The sequence below is a fragment of the Elephas maximus genome, chromosome 7 (genome assembly GCF_024166365.1).
Source record: "Elephas maximus indicus isolate mEleMax1 chromosome 7, mEleMax1 primary haplotype, whole genome shotgun sequence".
Lineage (NCBI taxonomy): Eukaryota > Metazoa > Chordata > Mammalia > Proboscidea > Elephantidae > Elephas > Elephas maximus.
The window spans coordinates 14,989,888-15,010,925 of NC_064825.1; the positions used below are offsets into that span (position 1 = coordinate 14,989,888).

At 37.5% G+C, this 21,038-nt stretch overlaps 1 long non-coding RNA gene across 1 annotated transcript in view; it reads right to left on the reverse strand.

The window, feature by feature from the left end:
* The window catches only part of LOC126079725 (uncharacterized), a 43,583-nt gene extending 23,039 nt beyond the window's left edge, over nt 1-20,544 (reverse strand). The window contains exon 1 of the long non-coding RNA XR_007518240.1: nt 20,488-20,544. This is a non-coding gene — a long non-coding RNA (uncharacterized LOC126079725). The remainder of the gene's footprint in view (nt 1-20,487) is intronic.
* Nucleotides 20,545-21,038: the final 494 nt, after the last annotated feature.

Consider the following 21,038-nt stretch of genomic DNA (forward strand, 5'->3'; position numbering starts at 1 on the left):
AAGGGCAATTTTTTTTTTTAATGGACTCATTTGTCACTTACACTACTTCATTCATGTCCCAAACATTGATCACTTATATGTGGTAGGCAGTAGCTAGGCAGTGCAGAACACAAAGAAAGGAGTTATAGACTGCTACATAAATATGTAATGAATATGTGGTACCATTAGAATGCCGTATTTTTATGAAAATAATGCACACCTTCAGCGTTTGTTTGCCAACTGCAGCCTCCCTCGGAGAGGTAAGTGTGCTATGCTAATACTTTTGAACAGCAACAGGTAAAAGAAAATTGACATAGAGGAGGTTAAGAAAATACCTCACAGAGGGAGGGCTAGGTTGGCAAACAAACATAGAAGGTGAGCGTTATTTGCACAAAAATATGGTAATATCAACTGAACACATTCTTCGCATTGAGCACTATACTAAACACTTTAAATAAGAATTTGGTGTCAATTTCAATGCACAGTTGCAGTTATTCAATAAATATAAGTTTAATTTCTATAAATGAATTCAATTTATATTTCAGTTCCTTTCTGTTGGAAAGTGAAAACATAATCCCAATGTTTTAAGGGTTTTCCTTTCCTTTATTCTGATTATTGCATTTAATTTTTCATAAAGAGTATTGGTAATTATTCTGCCCTTTTTTCCTAGGTTCTGAAAAAATTTGTGTATGGCTCGATGTTTCTTTAAATGTTCAAAAAATTTTCTTCCTGGTGCTTGCTTGGTCTGGGTTTTTTCTTGGTGGAAAAAATCTAAATGTGGATTCAATTACTTTAATAGACACAGAATAGACAGAATTTATATTTGTTCCTGTGTCAATTCTGTTTTGTTTTTTAAAGAATTTGTTCATTTCATCTAAATTTGTCAAATATTTTAGCGTACTGTTCCTAAAACTTTTTTATTTTTATTTTGGTTAGGTTCTAAAATGAGGTTCACTTTTTAATCTTGGTATTGATAATTTATCCATTCTCTCTGTTTCTCTTTTTTTCATTATTCTCACCAAAGCTTTGCCAATTTCATTAATCTTTTATAGAAACAATTTTGATCTCTATTTTTTTTCTGTTTTATTGATTTCTGCTCTTTTCTTTATCATTAACTCCCTTTGTTTACCTCGGATTCAATATTATGTTTTTCTTTTATTTTCAATTAGATTAGGTAATTGATTTGCAGAGCTTTTTTTCTTCTGTATTATTTGCACTTAAGGCTGTACATTTTCCTCAAAATACTGCTTTAGCTGAGTCCCAAGAGTTTTTCTATACCAAATTATCAATATCATTTAGGTAAAAATCTTTCAAATTTCTGCTCTGATTTTTGCAAACTTGACTTATAAGTAATTTTGTAATGCATTAATTATTTAACAAACATATGGGGATTTTTCTAACTACTTTTTATGTTTTCTGGCTAAATTCCACTGTGAACAAACAACATCCGAAGATTGCAATCTTTTTTATAGCCTAAGGTATGGTGAATTTTTTAAAATGTGTACTTGAAAAGAACATATAACCATATATATTCAGGTCTTCAATGTCTTTCCCGATATTTTGTTCTTTTTTAATTATAATATTTTTGGTGGAAGTTTACAGAGCAAATTCGGTTCCCATTTAACAATTTCTATACACGTTGTTCGGTGACATTGGTTGCATTTTTCGCATGTACCAACATTCTCATTATTTCTGTTCTGGTTGTTCTGTTTTCATTAACCTAGCTTCTCTGCTCTCCTCCCCACCCCCCTTACCTCCTTATCTTTGCTTTAGGGTAAATGCTGACCTTTTGGTCTCATATAGACTCTTTTTTAAAGGAGCACAATACACATTGAAGATATAGCTTATTTTATGAGCAAATCTGTTATTTAGCTGAAAGGCGACCCCCAGGTGTGCTTTCAGTACAAAGTTTAAAGGATATCTCAGGGCAGTAGGGTTGTTATGATTTGGAATTGACTCAATGGCAATGGGTTCTGGGTTTTTTTTTTTTTTGTTGTTTGTTTCAGGGCAATAGTCTTAGGGTTTCCTCTAGTCTCTAGAGAAAGAGGTCCATTAAGTTTGGCCTTTTTAAAATGTTTGAGTTTTCTACATTTTTCTCCCATTCTAACCAGGACCATCTATTGTGTCCCAAGACAGAATGCTCTATAGCAGTAGCCAGGCACCATCTAGTTCTCTGGTCTTAGGATAGATGAGGCTGTGGTTCATGTAGTCTATTAGTCCTGTAGGCCAGTTTCTTCTTTGACTCATTGGACCAATAGTTGTATCTTAGGACTGTCAGCTTGTCGTACTGTGGGGGCTTGCATGTTGCTGTGATGCTGGAAGCTATGCCACCATTATTCAGATATCAGCAAGGTCACCCATGGAGGACAGGTTTCAGCTGAGCTTCCAGACTAAGACAGACTAGGAAGAAGGACCTGGCAGTCTCCTTCTGAAAAGCATTAGCCAGTGAAAACCTTATGAATAGCAGCGAAACATTGTCTGATATAGTGCTGGAAGATGAACCCCCCAGGTTGGAAGGCACTCAAAAGATGACTGGGGAAGAGCTGTCTCCTCAAAGTAGAGTCGACCTTAATGATGTGGATGGAGTAAAGCTTTCGGGACCTTCATTTGCTGATGTGGCACGACTCAAAATGAGAAGAAGCAGCTGCAAACATCCATTAATAATTGGAATCTAGAATGTATGAAGTATGAATCTAGGAAAGTTGGAAATCATCAAAAATTAAATGGAATGCATAAACATCGATATCCTAGGCATTAGTGAGCTGAAATGGACTGTTATTGGCCATTTTGAATTGGACAATCATGTAGTCTACTATGCTGGGAATGACAACTTGAAGAGGAATGGTGTTGCGTTCATCATCACAAAGAATGTTTCAAGATGTATCCTGAAGTACAAAGCTGTCAGTGATAGGATAATATCCATACACCTGCAAGGGAGACCACTTAATACAACTATTATTCAAATTTACACACCAACCGCTAGGGCCAAAGATGAAGAAATAGAAGATTTTTATCAGCTGCTGCAGTCTGAAATTGATTGAACATGCAATCAAGATGCATTGATAATTACTGGCGATTGGAATGCGAAAGCTGGAAACAAAGAAGAAGGATCAGTAGTTGGAAAATATGGCCTTGGTGATAGAAACAACGCCAGAGATTGAATGATAGAATTTTGCAAGACCAACAACTTCTTCATTGCAAATACCTTCCTTCATAAATGGAGACTATACACATGGACCTCACCAGATGGAACACACAGAAAACAAATTGACTACATCTGTGGAAAGAGACGATGGAAAAGCTCAATATCATCAGTCAGAACAAGGCCAGTGGCTGACTGTGGAACAGACCATCAATTGCTCATATGCAAGTTCAAGCTGCAACTGAAGAAAATCAGAGCAAGTCCACGAGAGCCAAAATATGACCTTGAGTATATCCCACCTGAATTTAGAGACAACCTCAAGAATAGATTTGACGCATTAAACACTACCAACCGAAGACCAGATGAGTTGTGGAATGACATCAAGGACATCATCTATGAAGAAAGCAAGATGAAGAAAGCAAGAGGTCATTGAAAAGACAGGAAAGAAAGAAAAGACCAAGATGGATGTCAGAAGAAACTCTGAAACTTGCTCTCTCTTGAACCTCAAGCAGCTAAAGCAAAAGAAAGAATTGATGAAATAAAAGAACTGAACAGAAGATTTCAAAGGGTGTCTCGAGAGGACAAAGTAAAGAATTATAATGACATGTGCAAAGAGCTGGACTTGGAAAACCAAAAGGGAAGAATACACTCAGTGATTCTCAAGCTGAAAGAACTGAAGAAAAAATTCAAGCCTCGAGTTGCAATAGTGAAGGATTCCATGGGGAAAATATTAAATGATGAAAGAAGCATCAAAAGAAGATGGAAGGAATACACAGAGTCATTACACCAAAAAGAATTAGTTGATGTTCAACCATTTCAAGAGGTAGCATATGATTAGGAAGCAATGGCACTGAAGGAAGAAGTCCAAGCTGCTCTGAAGGCATTGGCAAAAAACAAGGCTCCAGGAATTGATGGAATATCAATTGAGATATTTCAACAAACAGATGCAGCACTGAAGGTGTTCACTCATCTATGCCAAGAAATATGGAAGACAGCTTCCTGGCCAACTGACTGGAAGAGATCCATCTTTATGACTACTCCCAAGAAAGGTTGTCCAACCAAATGTGGAAATTATAGAACAATATCATTAGTACCACACACGAGCAAAATTTTGCTGAAGATCATTCAAGAACGGCTGCAGTAGTGTATTGACAGGGAACTGCCAGAAACTCAGGCTGGTTTCAGAAGAGGACATGGAACCTGGGATATCATTGCTGATGTCAGATGGATCCTGGCTGAAAGCAGAGAATACCAGAAGGATGTTTACCTGTGTTTTATTGACTATTGAAAGGCATTCGACTGTGTGGATCATAATGAACTGTGGATAACATTGTGAAGAATGGGAATTCCAAGAACACTTAATTGTGCTAATGAGGAACCTTTACATAGATCAAGAGGCAGTTGTTCAGACAGAACAAGGGGATACTGATTGGTTTAAAGTCGGGAAAGGTGTGCGTCAGGGTTGTATTCTTTCACCATACCTATTCAATCTGTATACTGAGTAAATAATCTGAGAAGCTGGACTATATGAAGAAGAACTGGGCATCAGGATTGGAGAAAGATTCATTAACAACCTGTGTTATGCAGATGACCCAACCTTGCTTGCTGAAAGTGAAGAGGACTTGAAGCACTTACTAATGAAGATCAAAGACCACAGCCTTCAGTATGGATTGTACCTCAATATAAAGAAAACAAAAATCCTCAGAACTGGACCAATGAGCAACATCATGATAAATGGAGGAAACGTTGAAGTTGTCAAGGATTTCATTTTACTTGGATCCACAATCAACAGCCATGGAAGCAGAAGTCAAGAAATCAAAAGATGCATTGCATTGGGTAAATCTGCTTCAAAGGGGCCTCTTTAAAGTGTTGAAGAGTAAAGATGTCACCCTGAAAACTAAGGTATGCCTGACTCAAGCCATGGTATTTTCAATCACATCATATGCATGTGAAAGCTGGACAGTGAATAAGGAAGACCAAAGAAGAATTTACGCCTTTGAATTTTGGTGTTGGCGAAGAATATTGAATGTAACACGGACTGCCAAAAGAACGAAGAAATCTGTCTTAGAAGAAGTACAGCCAGAAAGCTCCTTAGAGCTAAGGATGGTGAGACTGTGTCTTACATATTTTGGACATGTTGTCAGGAGGGATCAATCCCTGGAGGACATCATGCTTGGCAGAGTACAGGGTCAGCAGAAGAGAGGAAGGCTTTTAATGAGGTGGACTGACACAGTGGCTGCAACAATGAATTCAAGCATAACAACAATTGTAAGGATGGTGCAGGACTGTGCAGTGTTTCATTCTGTTGTGCATAGGGTGACTATGAGTCAGAATAGATTCGACGGCACCTAACAACAACAAACGACTTTTTGTTCTTGTGGATGTTCTGCTGTTTGTTTACTTGTTTTATCTTTCAGTTTTAGTTACTAAAAGTGATGTATTCAAATATTCTGGAGTTTTCTATTTTTCTTTATTTCTTGTAAAATTTTGCTTTATATGTTTTGATGCTCTTTTATCTTATACAAATTTAGAAGTGCCAAATATTTCCCTTATCAATATAAAATGCTCCTTTTATCTCTAGTAATGTTTCTTGCTCAAAGTCTGTACCTTTTCTACTATTAATATAGGTATTTCAGCTTTCTCCAAATAGTGTTTCCATGGTAGCTTTTTCTCTTCTTTACTCTTCAGCATTTCATCTTTCTTATATGTAAGGTTATCTCTTGAGTTATTTATTTATTCTTGCCTTTGAAGTCCAGTCTGACAATCCTGTCTTTTAATTGAAACAGTAATCTATATTTAATGAAATTCTTGACACATTACTTTTTTTCCTAGTTGACCTTCTTTTATGTTTCTTTTTATTTCATGTCTTTGTTTTGTGCTAATTCAGTAATTTTGTTTTTATGACTCTATTTTAATTTCTTTTAATTTGTTAGTGATATAGTCTTTCACTCTTATTTTTGTGGCTACCTTAGGGATCACATATACTCTTATATTTTCACTCAAATATAAAGTAGAACTTAACCACCTCCTTGCAATGCTAGAACTGTAGGGCTTACTTTAAATCCATTTACCACTCTCCTGTGTTTTCATTATACTTTTACTGCTTTTAATTCTATAGACATTTTGAACTATACATATTTAAAATATATTGTTTGTTTTTTGCAGATAATGATCATCTATTCTGCTCAAATATTTTCCTTTATTTTGGTCTTAAATCATTCTTTCTTCATTTTTATAAGGGTCATTGAACTCCAGTTGTCAACTATGCTAAATTTTTTTAAATAAATATTTTATATGGAATTTATAGTTGTTCTCAACAAGAATATCCATTGCCACAAACTACTTCATCTTAACAAAAGTGGAAGTCTACTAAAGAAGAGAATTGTCTTCATTCAATTACATATATCTATATCTATATCTATAGATTGTTGCTTAAGGAGAAGCTCAGATTCCCTATCCCAAATGTAACGGATTCATTAAAAATGAACTAGTCTTAACTGTAGTATACTAGTTTTAACTATCTTCTTCTTAATGCATTTTTACACTTTTATATTTAATTTAAATTTTTTTTATAATTTTAAAGGAATTGTTTAGTAAAATATATTAACACCATGTATTTATTTTATTTTCATTATTTTTATGTGTTAAAATATATATGCATTACTTTCTTCAGCAGAAATTATGCACAAAAACTAGATTATTTTATCATTTGTCTTCAGTGACCTGGATGTTTCTTTTTCAGTTTGATGACCTCATTAGAGGACTAAACCAATCATCCCCCATGTGTCTCTGAGTGTGGACCTCTGCTGCAACCAAATACCTGTACCTACACCAATCACCCCTGCCCCTCTAACACTCTAGGGCAGAACCTCTACCACACACTTGATGATCAGCTACCTGGACACCTGAGCTGAAATCATACAAAAAAAAAGTGAATGGACTCCTAGGCTGATATACCTGATAACAGCTCTAGCCATCAGGGGACAGGACATCAAAGATCCAAAGGCAGAAATAATCAAGCTGGCTCACTCGAGCAACCCATTTGGGCATATCAAAACAAAACAAAGCAAGAAGCTATGACACAGTAAGAGAACATGAAATAAACTAATACAGCAACATATAGGTGGCTCGGAGACAACAGTCGATATCAAGTCACATAAAGAAACAGACCGTGATTCCCTCAGCAAGCTCTCGAAACAAAGAATCAAGGGATCTTCTAGATGAAAGTGCCTTTCTGCAATTATAAGAGGCAGAATACAAAAGATTAATATACAGAACCCTTCAAGACGTCAGGAAGGAAATGAGGCAATATGCAGAACAAGCCAAGGAACACATAGATAAAGCAACCAAAGAAATTAAAAAGATGTTTCAGGAACATAATGAAAAATTTAATAATCTGGAAGAATCAACAGACAGACAGCAATCAGAAATTCAGAAGATTAACTATAAAATTACAGAAGTAGACAACTAAAGAGAAAGTCAGAGGAGCAGAATTGAGCAGATGAAAGGTAGAATTTCTGAACTTGAAGATAAAGCATTTGGCACTAATATATGAAGAAAAATCAGATAAAAGAGCTAAAAAAATGAAGAAATCTTAAGAATCATGTGGTACTCTATCAAGAGAAATAACCTATGAGTTATTGGAGTACCAGAATGGGGTTGGGAGGGAATAACAGAAAACACAGAGAGAATTGTTGAAGATTTGTTGGCAGAAAACTTCCCAGATATCGTGAAAGATGAGAAGATATCTAACCAAGATGCTCACCAAACTCCACATAAGGTAGATTTTAAAAGAAAGTCACCAAGACATATTATAATCTAACTTGCCAAAACCAAAGATAAACAGAGAATTTTAAGAGCAGCTAGGGCTAAATGAAAAGTCACCTACAAAAGAGAGTCAATAAGAATAAGGTTGGACTACTCAGCAAAAACAATGCAGGCAAAAAGGCAATGGGATAACTTATATAAAAAAATTGAAGGAAAAAAATTGCAAGCCAAGAATCTTATATCCAGCAAAACTGTCTCTTAAATATGAAGGTGAAACTAGGACAGTTCCAGATAAACAGAAGTTTAGGGAATTCATAGAAATCAAACCAAAACTGCAAGAAATACTAAAGGAAGTTCTTTGGTTAGAAAATCAATAATATCAGGTATCAACCCAAGATGAGAACACTGGACAGAGCAATCAGATGTGAACGTGGACAGGGAAATCACAAAAATAAATCAAGTAAAAACAATGATTAAAACAGGGAAACTCCGATGTTATTAGGTAAAAGAAGACAACATTAAAACAATAAAGAGGGACTAAGAAATGTAGTCACAGATCTTCCATATGGAGAGGAACACAAGGCGATACAAACAAATAAAAGTTAGGTTTAAATCTGGAAAAATAGGGGTAAATAATATGGTGACCACAAAGGAGAAAAATTAACCTACAAGTGAAAATAAAATACAAGAAAAAAATGGAGACTCAGCAGAAACAAAATCAACAACAACAAATATGAGGAAAGGATAAAATATAAAGATAATCTAATCAGCACATAAAATTAAATGGGAAAAGGAAATTGTCAACAACACAGAAAAAAAGACATCAAAATGATAGCACTAAATTCATACCTATCCATAATTAGGCTGAATGTAAATGGACTAAAAGCACCAATAAAGAGAAAGAGTGGCAGAATGGATTAAAAAACCCGATCCTTATATATGCTGTCTACAAAAGACACACCTTAGACTTAGAGACACAAACAAACTAAAACTCAAAGAATGGAAAAAAATATATCAAGCAAACAACAATGAAAAAAGAACAGGATTGGTAATATTAATTTCTGACAAAATAGACTTTAAAGTTAAATCCATCATAAAGGATAAAGAAGGATACTATATAATGATCAGCAGGACAATATACGAAGATATATAACCATACTAAATATTTATGCACCCAATGACAGGGCTGCAAGATACATAAAACAAACTCTATCAGCATTGAAAAGTGAGATAGACAGCTCCACAATAATAGTAGGAGGCTTCAACACACCACTTTCTGTAAAGGACAGGACATACGGAAAGAAGCTCAATAAAGACACAGAAGATCTAAACGCCACAATCAACCAACTTGACCTCATAGACATATACAACACCCAACAACAACCAAGTATACTTTCCCTTCTAGTGCACATGGAACATTGTCTAAAATAGACCACATATTAGGTCACAAAGCAAGCCTTAGCAGAATCCAAAACATGGATATATTATAAAGCACCTTCTCTGACCATAACGCCATAAAAGTGGAAATCAATAACAGGAAAAGCAGGGAAAAGAAACCAAACACTTGGAAACTGAACAATACCTTGCTCAAAAAAGACTGGATTATAGAAGACATTAAGGATGGAATAATGAAATTCATAGAATCCAATGAGAATGAAAACACTTCCTACCAGAACCTTTGGGAAACAGCCAAAGCAGTGCTCAGATATCAATTTATATCAATAAATGCACACATACAGAAAGAAGAAAGGACCAAAATCAAACAATTATCCCTACAACTTGAACAAATAGAAAGCAACAAAAGAAACCCTCACGCACCAGAAGAACACAAATAATAAAAATTAAAGCAGAACTAAATGAAAGAGAATATAGAAAAAAAAATTGAAAGAATTAACAAGACCAAAATCTGGTTCTTTGAAAAAATCAACAAAATTGATAAAACACTGGCCAAACTGACAAAAGAAAAACAGGAGAGGAAGCAAATAACCCAAATAAGAAATGAGATGGACGATACTACAACAGACCCAACTGAAATTAAAAGAATCATATCAGAATACTATGAAAAATTGTACTCTAACATTTGAAAGCTTAGAAGAAATGGATGAATTCCTAGAAACACACTACCTACCTAAACTATTAGGAACAGAGTTAGAACAACTAAATAGACCCATAACAAAAGAAGAGATTGAAAGGGTAATCAAAAAACTATCCCCCCCCCAAAAAAACACTGTCTGAGGCAGCCTCATTGCAGAGTTCTACCAAGCTTTCAGAGAAGAGTTAATACCACTAATGCTAAAGGTATGTCAGAGCATAGAAAAGGACAGAATACTCCCAAACACATTCTATGAAGCCACCATATCCCTGATACAAAAACCAGGTAAAGACACAACAAACAAAGAAAATTACAGACCTATAACCCTCAAGAATGAAGATTCAAAAATCCTCAACAAAATTCTAGCCAATAGAATTCAACAACATATCAAAAAATAATTCACCATGGACAAGCGGGATTCATACCAGGTAGGCAGGGATGGTTCAACATTAGAAAAAATTACTGCAATCCATCATATAAATAAAGCAAAAGACAAGAATCACATAATTTTATCAATTGATGCAGAAAAGACATTTGACAAAGTTCAACACCCATTCATGATAAAAACTCTCGGTAAAATAGGAATAAAAGGAAAATTCCTCAACATAATAAAGGGCATTTATACAAACCCAATAGCCAACATCATTCTAAATGGAGAGAGCCTGAAAACATTCCCATTGAGATCAGGAACCAGACAAGGATACCCTTTATCACCACTTTTATTGGACATTGTGCTGGAGGTCTTAGCCAGAGCAATTAGGCAAGACAAAGTAATAAAGAGCATCCAGATTGGCAAGGAGGAAGTAAAAGTACCTCTATTTGCAGATGACATGATCTTATACACAGAAAACCCTAAGGAATTCTCAAGAAAACTACTGAAACTAATAGAAGAGTTCAGCAAAGTATCAGAATACAAGATAAACATATAAAAAGCAGTTGGATTCGTCTACACCAACAAAAAGAACTTCGAAGAGGCAATCGCCAAATCAATGCCATTTACAGTAACCCCCAAGAAGATAAAATACTGAGGAATAAACCTTACCAGAGATGTAAAAGACTTATACAAAGAAAACTACAGTACACTTCTTCAAGAAACTAAAAGAGACCTACATAAGTGGAAAAACATACCTTGGTCATGGACAGGAAGTTAACATTGTAAAAATGTCAATTCTACCAAAAGTGATCTACAGATTTAATGCAATTCCTATCCAAATTTCAGTGACATTCTTTAATGAGATGGAAAAACAAATCACCAGCTTCATATGGAAGGGAAAGAGGTCCTTCCATAAGTAAGTAAAGCATTACTAAAAAAAGAAGAACAAAGTGGGAGGCCTCACTCTACCTGATTTTAGAACCTATTATTTTTTTTTATAACACCAGAGTAGTCAAAACAGCCTGTTACTGGTATGACAACAGATACATAGACCAATGGAACAGCATTAAGAATCCAGACATAAATCCATCCACATATGAGCAGCTGATATTTGACAAAGGCCCCGAAGCAGTTAAATGGGGGAAAAGACAGTCTTTTTAATAAATGAAACAAGACTCATACCTCACATCATGCACAAAAGTGAACTCAAAATGGATCAAAGAACTAAATAATCCCCCCAAAACCAAACCCACTGCAGTCCAGTCGATTTTGACTCATAGAGACCCTATATGACACAGTAGAACTGCCTGATAAAGTTTCCAAGGTGCACCTGGTGGATTCGAACTGCCGACCTCTTGGTTAGCAGCCATAGATCTTAACCACTACGCCACCAGGGTTTCCAAAGACCTAAATATAAAATCTAAAATGATAAATATCATGGAAGAAAAAATTGGGACAACATTAGGAGTTTTAATACAGGGCATAAACAATGTAGAAAACATTACTAACAATGCAGAAGAAAAACTAGATAACTGGGAGCTCCTAAAAAATCAAACACCTGTGCTCATCCAAAGACTTCACCAAAACAGTAAAAAGATTACCTACAGACTGGGAAAAAGTTTTTAGCTATGACATTTCCAATCTGTGCCTGATCTCTAAAATCTACATGACACTGCAAAAACTCAACTACAAAAGGACAAATAACCCAATTAAAAAATGGGCAAAAGATATGAACGGACAATTCACTAAAGAAGGCATTCAGGTAGCTACATATACATGAGGAAATGCTCAGGATCATTAGCCATTAGAGAAATGCAAATCAAAACTACATTGAGATTTCATCTCACTCCAACAAGGCTGCCATTAATCCAAAAAGCACAAAATAATAAATGTGGGAGAGGTTGTGGAGAGACTGGAACACTTAGGCACTGCTGATGGGAATGTAAAAAGGTACAACTACTTTGGAAATCGATTTGGCGCTTCCTTATAAAGATAGAAGTAAAACTACCATAGGATCCAGCAATTCCACTCCTTGGAATATATCCTAGAGAAATAAGAGCCTTTACGCAAACAGATATAAGCACACCCATGTTCATTGCAGCACTGTTTACAGTAGCAAAAAGATGGAAGGAACCAAGGTGCCCATCAACGGTTGAATGGATAAATAATTTATGGTATATTCACACAGTGGAATACTACACATTGATAAAGACAAGTGATGAATCTGTGAACCATTTCATTACATGGAGGAATCTGGAAGGCATTATGCTGAGTGAAATTAGTCAGTTGCTAAAGGACAGATATTGTATAGGATCACTATTATAAGCACTGGAGAAATAGTTTAATTGGAGAAGAAAATATTCTTTGATGTTTACAAGAGTGGGGAGGGAGGGAAGGAGAGAGAAGAGTATTCACTAATTAGGTAATAGATAAGAACTACTTTAGGTGAAGGGAAAGACAACACACAATACAGGAGATGTCAGCACAACGGGACTAAACCAAAAGCAAGGAATTTTCCTGAATAAACTGAATGCTTCGACGGCCAGTGCAGCAGGAGCAGGGGTTTGGGGACCATGATTTCAGGGGACATCTGAGTCAATTGGCATAAGAAAACTGTTAAAATATTCCCCATCCCACTTTGGAGAGTGGCGTCTGTGGTCTTAAAACACTAGCAAGCGGCCATCTAAGATGCATCAATTGGTCTCAACCAACTTGGAGTAAAGAAGAATGAAGAACACCAAGGACGCAAAGTAATTATGAGCCCAAGAGACAGAAAGGGCCACATAAAACAAGAAGGACTAGATGGTGCCTGGCTACAACCGATGACTGCCCTGTTAGGGATCACAACAGTGAACCCCTGAGGGAGCAGGAGAGCAGTGGATGCAGACCCCAAATTCTCATAAAAAGACCAGGCTTAATGGTCTGACTGAGACTAGAAGGACCCCGGTGGTCATGGCCCCAAACTTTCTGTTAGCCCAAGACAGGAACCATTCCCAAAGCCAACTCTCCAGACAGGGATTGGACTGGACAGTGGGATAGAAAAAGATGCTGGTGAAGAATGAGCTTCTTGGATCAAGTAGACACTTGAGACTTGTTGGCATCTCCTATCTGGAGGTGAGATGAGAGGGCAGAGGGCGTCAGAAGGTAGCGGAATGGACATGAAAAGAGAGAGTGGAGTGAAGGAGCGGGCTGTCTTATTAGGGAGAGAGAAATTAGGAGTATATAGCAAGGTGTGTATAAATTTTTTTTAAGAGAGACTGACTTGATATGTAAACTTTTGCTTAAAACACAATAAAAATTAAAAACAAGCAAAGTCATAGCACTCACACTGCCCAATTTTAAAATTTACTCAAAGCTATAATCTTCAAGATAATGTGGTAGTGGCATAAGGAAACACTTATAGATCAATGGAATTCAACTGAGAGTCCAGAAAAATATCCTCACATTTATGGTCCATTTACACGTGTGCCAAGAAAATTCAATGAGGAAAGAAAAATGTGGTGCTGGGATTACCGGATATCTGCAAGAGAATGAAGCTGGACTTCAACCTCATACAATGTACAAAAATTAACTCAAAATGGATCAAAGACCTCAATACAAAATATAGGTATATTACCAAGAGAGCTAAAAAAATATGTTTGAACAAAAACTTGTAAGTGAACATTCATAGCAGCATCTTTCATAATAGCCAAAATATGGAAATACCCCAAAAGTCCATCAATAAGTGAGTAAAAGTGAGTAGATAAGGAATATGTGGTATATGCATATAATAAAATATTTTTCAACCATAAAAAAGGAAGTATTACATGCACAGTACAACATGGATAGACCTTGTAACATTGTGCTAAGTGAAAGATACCAGATACAGGGCCACACATTGCCTGATTGAATTTACATGAAATATCCAAAGTGGAGGAAACCCTGGTGGTGTAGTGGTTAAATGCTACTCTACTGCTTACCAAAGGGTCGGCAGTTTGCCTCCAGGCACTCCTTGCAAACTCTATGGGGCAGTTCTACTCTGTCCTATGCGATCGCTATGAATCGGAATTGACTCTATGGCACTGGGTGTGGTTTTTTGGTTTGGATCCAAAGTGGCTGTCTTACTTATATAGTACTGCTATAACAGAGATACCACAAGTGGGTGGCTTTAACAAAGAGAAATTTATTCCCTCACAGTCTAGTAGGTTAAAAGTTCAAATTCAGGGTGTCATCTCCAGGGGAAGGCTTTCTCTCTCAGTCAGCTCTGGAAGAAGATTCTTTGTCATTGATCTTCCCTTGGTCGAGGAGCTCCTCAGGTGCTGGAACCCCAGGTCCAAAGGATGCGCTCTGCTCCTGGTACTGCTTTCTTGGTGGTCTGAGGTCCCCAACTCTCTGCTTCTTTCCCTTTCCTTTTATCTTTTGAGAGATAAAAGGTGGTGCAGGCCACACCCCAGGGAAACTCCCTTTACATGGGATCAGAGAGGTGACCCGAGTAATGTTAGTTTTACAATTCCACCCTAATCCTCTCAACAGAAAATTACAATCACAAAATGGAGGACAACCACACAATACTGGGAATCATGGCCTAACAGAGTTGATACACAGATTTTTGGGAGGATATAATTCAATCCATGACTATAGTGAAGTCCTTAAAAAAATACATTAGTGGTTGGCAGGGAGCTGGAGGGGCGGGGATGAGGAGAGACTGCTAACGGATACCAGGCTTTTTGGAGGTGTGATTAAAACATTCTGAAATTAGTATGTTGGTTGCGCAAGATTTGGAATACAATAAAACCCACTGAATTACACACTTTAAAACGGTAAGTTTTATGGTATGAGGATTTTATCTCTATAAAAAAATGAGCAATGAGTTTTTTTTAAGAGGGCTTTTCTGCATCTACTGGAATAATTTCGTGTTACACATTTAATCAAAATAATGAATGTATTGAGCAGTTTATTCTGAGGAAATATATATTACTCTTAAAATTAAACAGTGTTCATTATGACATAATAATTACTTTAATACTTGCTGATTTTACTTGCTACTATTTTTTGGAAATTTTGCTTTACCTTAATGAGTGTAATTGGTGTGTTCATTTCATTTTGGTCCTTAAATTTTTTTAAATCAGGTTTGTATTGCATTGCTGTTATTGTTGTTAGCTAACATTAGGTTAGCCCCAGCTCATGTCAATCTTATGTATAACAGAGCAAAATGTTGCCCAGCCCTGCACCATGTCCATGAACATGGGTGTCTTAGTCATCTAGTGCTGCCATAACAGAAATACCACAAGTGGATGGCTTTAACAAAGAGAAATTTATTCTCTCACAGTCTAGTAGGTTAGAAGTCCAAATTCAGGGTGTCATCTCCAGGGGAAGGCTTCCTCTCTCTGTCAGCTCTGGAGGAAGATTCCTTGTCATCAGCCTTCCCCTGGTGGAGGAGCTTCTCAGGTGCAGGAACCCTAGGTCCAAAGGACAGGCTCTGCTCCTGGTGCTGCTTTCTTGGTGGTCTGAGGTCCCCAAATCTCTGCTTGCTTCCCTTTCTTTTTATGTCTTGAGAGATAAAAGGAGGTACAGGCCACACCCCAGGGAAACTCCCTTTACCATGGATCAGAGAGGTGACCTGAGTGAGGGTGGTGTTACAATCCCACCCTAATCCTCTCAACAGAAAATTTCAATCACTAAATGGAGGACAACCACACAATACCGGGAATCATGGCCTAACCAAGTTGATACACATATTTTTTGGGGGACATAATTCAATCCATGACAATTGGTATATTTGAATCCATTGTTGCGGCTGTTGTGTGGTGCTTTCCAACCTAGGGGGCTCATCTTCCAGCACTGTTGCTATTGTTATTTGCCATCAAGTAGATTCTGACTCATGGAAACGCATGTGTGCAGAGTAGAACGGCTCCATAGACTTTCAAGGCTGTGACCATACAGAAGCAGATCACCAGGCCTTATTCCCAAGGAGTCTCTGGATGGGTTTGAACTGCCAGTCTTTTGGTTAGTAGTACAGCTTTTAACCATTTGTGCCCCAAATGGATTTCTGGCACTATATCAAACAATATTCTGTAATGATCTGTAAAGTTTTCATTGGCTAATTTTCAGAAGTAAATAAGCAAGCCTTTCTTCCTAGTCTGTCTTAGTCTGGAAGCCCCGGTGAAATTTATCCACCATTGGTGACCCCATTGGAATTTGAAATACCAGTGGCATAATTTCCAGCGTCATAGCAAAACACAAGGCACCACAGTACAGCAAACTGACAGACATGTGGTGGCAAGTTTATTTAGCTCCTCTAAAACAAGTTGGAGCTCACTCAAAAACAAAACTAAGTTTTGGAGCCCTGGTGGTTAAGTGGTTAAGAGCTAGGCTGCTAACCAAAAGATCGGCATTTGAATCCTTGGAAACCCTACGGGTAGCTCTGCTCTGTCCTACATGGTTGCTATGAGTTGGAACTGGCTCAAGGGCAGTAAAAACAACAACAAAAGAAGTTGGGCAGTGTATTGCCTCTGTCTCTTTCTCTTTCTCTCTGCCCCTCCCTATTCCCTTCCTCTTTCTCTCCTTCCTATATATTTTTTTCTATTTTCTGAAACTGTTCAAATGCAAAAAGAATCTTTTCATTAAAAACCATGTATAAAACCATTTAAGTGAGAATTCTTGTTTCGTGGCTATGTTTCTTTAATAAACATAATTTGTATGAGGTTTTCTACCTCTGTTTCAGCAAATTTGATAATTTCTTACTTGCTGAAAACTTGTACATTTTGTTTTCAAGTTGTACTTCATTTACTTTGCTGTATATTTATTACTATTAACATACTTTATTTTATGGTGTATCATTTTGGGGGCTCCAAATATGGTTTGTATTTGCCTATTTTTTCTTCCTCATTAGTGTCGGTTGGGCTATAATTCTTTTCAGGTTACTAATGTTTTACTTAAGTGATCATGTGTTTACGTTTTTATATCTATTCTTATCTTTTCCATTAATTGTATCTCTAGTGTTTTCCTTGTTATTTATATGGTGTTTAATCTTGATTTAAATATTTGGTATATTTATTTTCAGTATTTTTAAGTTTTGTTCTAATTTACTTTTTTTTACTAATTTTTATTGTGCTTTAAGTGAAAGTTTACAAATCATGTCGGTCTCTCATACAAAAATTTACAAACACCTTGCCGTACACTCCTAATTGCTCTCCCTCCAATGAGACCGCATAGTTCTTCCCTCCACTCTCTCTCTGTGTCCATTCAGGTAGCTTCTGGCCCCCTCTGCCCTCTCATCCCCCACCAGACAGGAGATGCCAACATAGCAGGGGCAGGGGTTTGGGGACCATGGTTTCAGGGGACATCTAAGTCAATTGGCATAATAAAACCTATTAAGAAAACATTCTGCATCCCACTTTGGAGAGTGGCATCTGGGGTCTTAAACGCTAGCACTCGGCCATCTAAGATGCATCAATTGGTCTCAACCCACCTAGACCAAAGGAGAATGAAGAACACCAAAGACACAAAGTTATTATGAGCCCAAGAGACAGAAAGGGCCACATAATCCAGAGACTACATCAGCCTGAGACCAGAAGAACTAGATGGTGCCCGGCTACAACAGATGATTGCCCTGACAGGGAACACAACAGAGAACCCCTGCAGGAGGAGGAGCAGGAGAACAGTGCGATGCAGACCCCAAATTCTCATAAAAAGACCAGACTTAATGGTCTGACTCACACTAGAAGGATCCTGGTGGTCATGGCCCCCAGATGTTCTGTTGGCCCAGGACAGAATCCATTCCCAAAGCCAACTCTTCATATAGGGATTGGACTGGACAATGGGACAGAGAGGAATGCTGGTGAGGAATGAGCTTCTTGGATCAGGTGGACACTTGACACTATGTTGGCATCACCTGTCTGGAGGGGAGATGAGAGGGTAGAAGAAGATACAAGCTGACAAAATGGACATGAAAAAAGAGAGTGGAGGGAGGGAACGGGCTGTCTCATTAGGGGGAGAGTAATCGGGAGTAAAAACAAGGTGTATATAAGTTTTTGTGTGGTAGACTGACTTGATTTGTAAACTTTCACTTAAAGAACAATAAAAATTAAAAAAAAGTACATTGGAAAATCTTATTAAGATGAATGCCACCTTTATTAGTTACAAAACAAAGCTACTTTTAAGATCTCTTTATCATTCTCTGATCTTCTTTTAAGCATTTCTCAGTTGGTCTTTGAGTCATTTCTCAAAAAATATCAGGGAAATACTATTATCCGTGTGGACAGTGATTTTTTTTTTTTTTACAAGCATTCTTTATTTCAGATAAGATAGTTTTGACTAATTTTCTAGTGTGAGTAGAAATAAGGAAGAAAAGTTCATACGAGTCATCATATCTCAATCTTGTTTTGTAGATCTGTTATTTAAATAATTTTTAAGTAAGATTAGAAGACACAATGAAAACCCAGAAATCATTTAGGCACGTAGGTTTCAAGCTTTTTGATTATGATTAACAGTAAAAAATACATTTTATATTGCATCCCAGCACACAGAAACATTTATATTTAAAATTAAAATAAATGCTTCATGAAACAGCAGATACTCATCATGCGACTATACTAATATTTATACTATTCTATTGTTTTAATACTGGCCATGACCACATAATTGATTTTACCACCTATTAATAAGTAGCAGGCATTTAGATCTATGATCCATTTTGAGATCATTTTTGTAACCAGTAGGAGGTTTTGGTTAAAGTTCATTTATTTGCCTATGGATATCCAATAGTTCCATCACCTTTTCTTAAAATAGCTATCATTTTTCCATTGAATTGTCATTGCATCCTGTAAAAATTGATTATCCGGAGGCGGAGCCAAGACGGTGGAATAGAGAGACGCTCTGTCAACCCCTCTTTACAACAAAGACCAGAAAAAACAAGTGAAACAAGTATATTTGTAACAAGCTAGGAGCCCTGAACATCAAAGGCAAGCTTAGACAACTGAGGGGCAGGGGGAGGAAGAGGCCATTCAAAAGTGGAGAGGATTACTGGACCTGAATCGCCAGGAGCCCTCAGGCACCATTCCTGGAGCAGCAGCGGCGGCGGCGGGCTAGTACTAGCGTTCGGCTGTAGTTTCCTCAAGAAGAAACAGCCAGCCACACAGCCCACTCACACCTCCAGAACTTGAGAAGAACGGCACGCTCTTGGCAAAAGCTAAGTACTTGCATATATTTTACCATGCCTCCCCACCCTCAAGCCGGCTTCAGCGGCAGAATCTCTGGGCCTCAGATAGGCCCTGGTGAGCACCTAGAGCTATCCTCCCGGCCTTGTGGAAGGAAAAAAATTTGCAAATGGGAGGAAAAGGTAATTTGCTAGCTCCATTAACCAGGGAAGCTCAGGACAGAAGCAGCTCCTTTCCAGGCATAAACTGTCCATGAACTTTGAGCACCTTTCCCTTCTGCATGGACCTGTGTGGGCCTATTTCGGGAGAATAGGCCCTAGTTGGCAAACTCCAGCCATTTCAGCTGTGTGGTGGAGAGGTGGGTATTTGACGTTTGACATTGCTTTGCCTATTAAACAAGGTCCTCACCTACCCACATCAGGGACCTAAGGACTGGTAGCTCCACTCAGGTCACCCAGCCACCCACGACAGGGGTCCAAAGATAAGTGGTACCTCCCAGTCCTTAAAACCAAACACTTTGGGTGCCCATGGTCCCTTTGCAGAACCCAACCACTAGCACGCTCTAGGGAAAAAAGATGCATTTTCCTCAGAGACACTTGGGGGTCAGTTCTCAGCCCCCTGCCTTGTTCAGAGCATGACCCCCTGCTACAGTCAAAAACCGGTATATAAGCCAATCACCCCTGCCGCTCTAAGACTGTAGGACAGAGCCTCTACCACACACTTGAAATCAGCTAGCTGGAAACCTGAGCTGAATTCCTGCAAGAAAACTGAATGGACTTCTAGACTGATATACCTGATAACAGCTCTAGCCAGCTGGGGAGAGGACGTCAAAGCTCCAAAGGTGAAAATAATCAAGCTCACTCAAGCAACCCATAGGGGTATACCAAAACAAAACAAACTAAGCAGCTATAACACAGTAAGCAAACATAAACTAATGCAATAACTTCTAGATGGCTTGGAGACAACAGTCAATATTAAGTCACATAAAGAAACAGACCATGATCACCTCAACAGGCTCTCATAACGAAGAATCCTGGGATCTTCTAGATGAAAGTGCATTCCTGGAATTACCAGATGCAGAATACAAAAGTTTAATATACAGAACCCTTCAAGACATCAGGAAGGAAATGAGGCAATATGCAGAACAAGCCAAGGAACACACAGATAAAGGAACTGAAGAAATTAGAAAGATTATTCATGAACATAAATGAAAAGTTTAATAAGCCGGAAAAATCCATAGACAGATAGCAATCAGAAATTCAGAAGATTAACAATAAAATTACAGAATTAGACAACTCAATAGAAAGCCAGAGGAGCAGAATTGAGCAAGTAGAAGTTAGAATTTCTGAACTCAAAATCACTTGGCTGTAATATATTTGAAGAAAAATCAGATAAAGGAATTAAAAAAAAAATGAAGAAACCTTAAGAATCATGTGGGACTCTATCAAGAGAAATAACCTACAAGTGATTGGAGCACCAGAAGAGGGAGGGATAAGAGAAAATACAGAGAAAATTGTTGAAGATTTGTTGGCAGAAAATTTCTCTGAT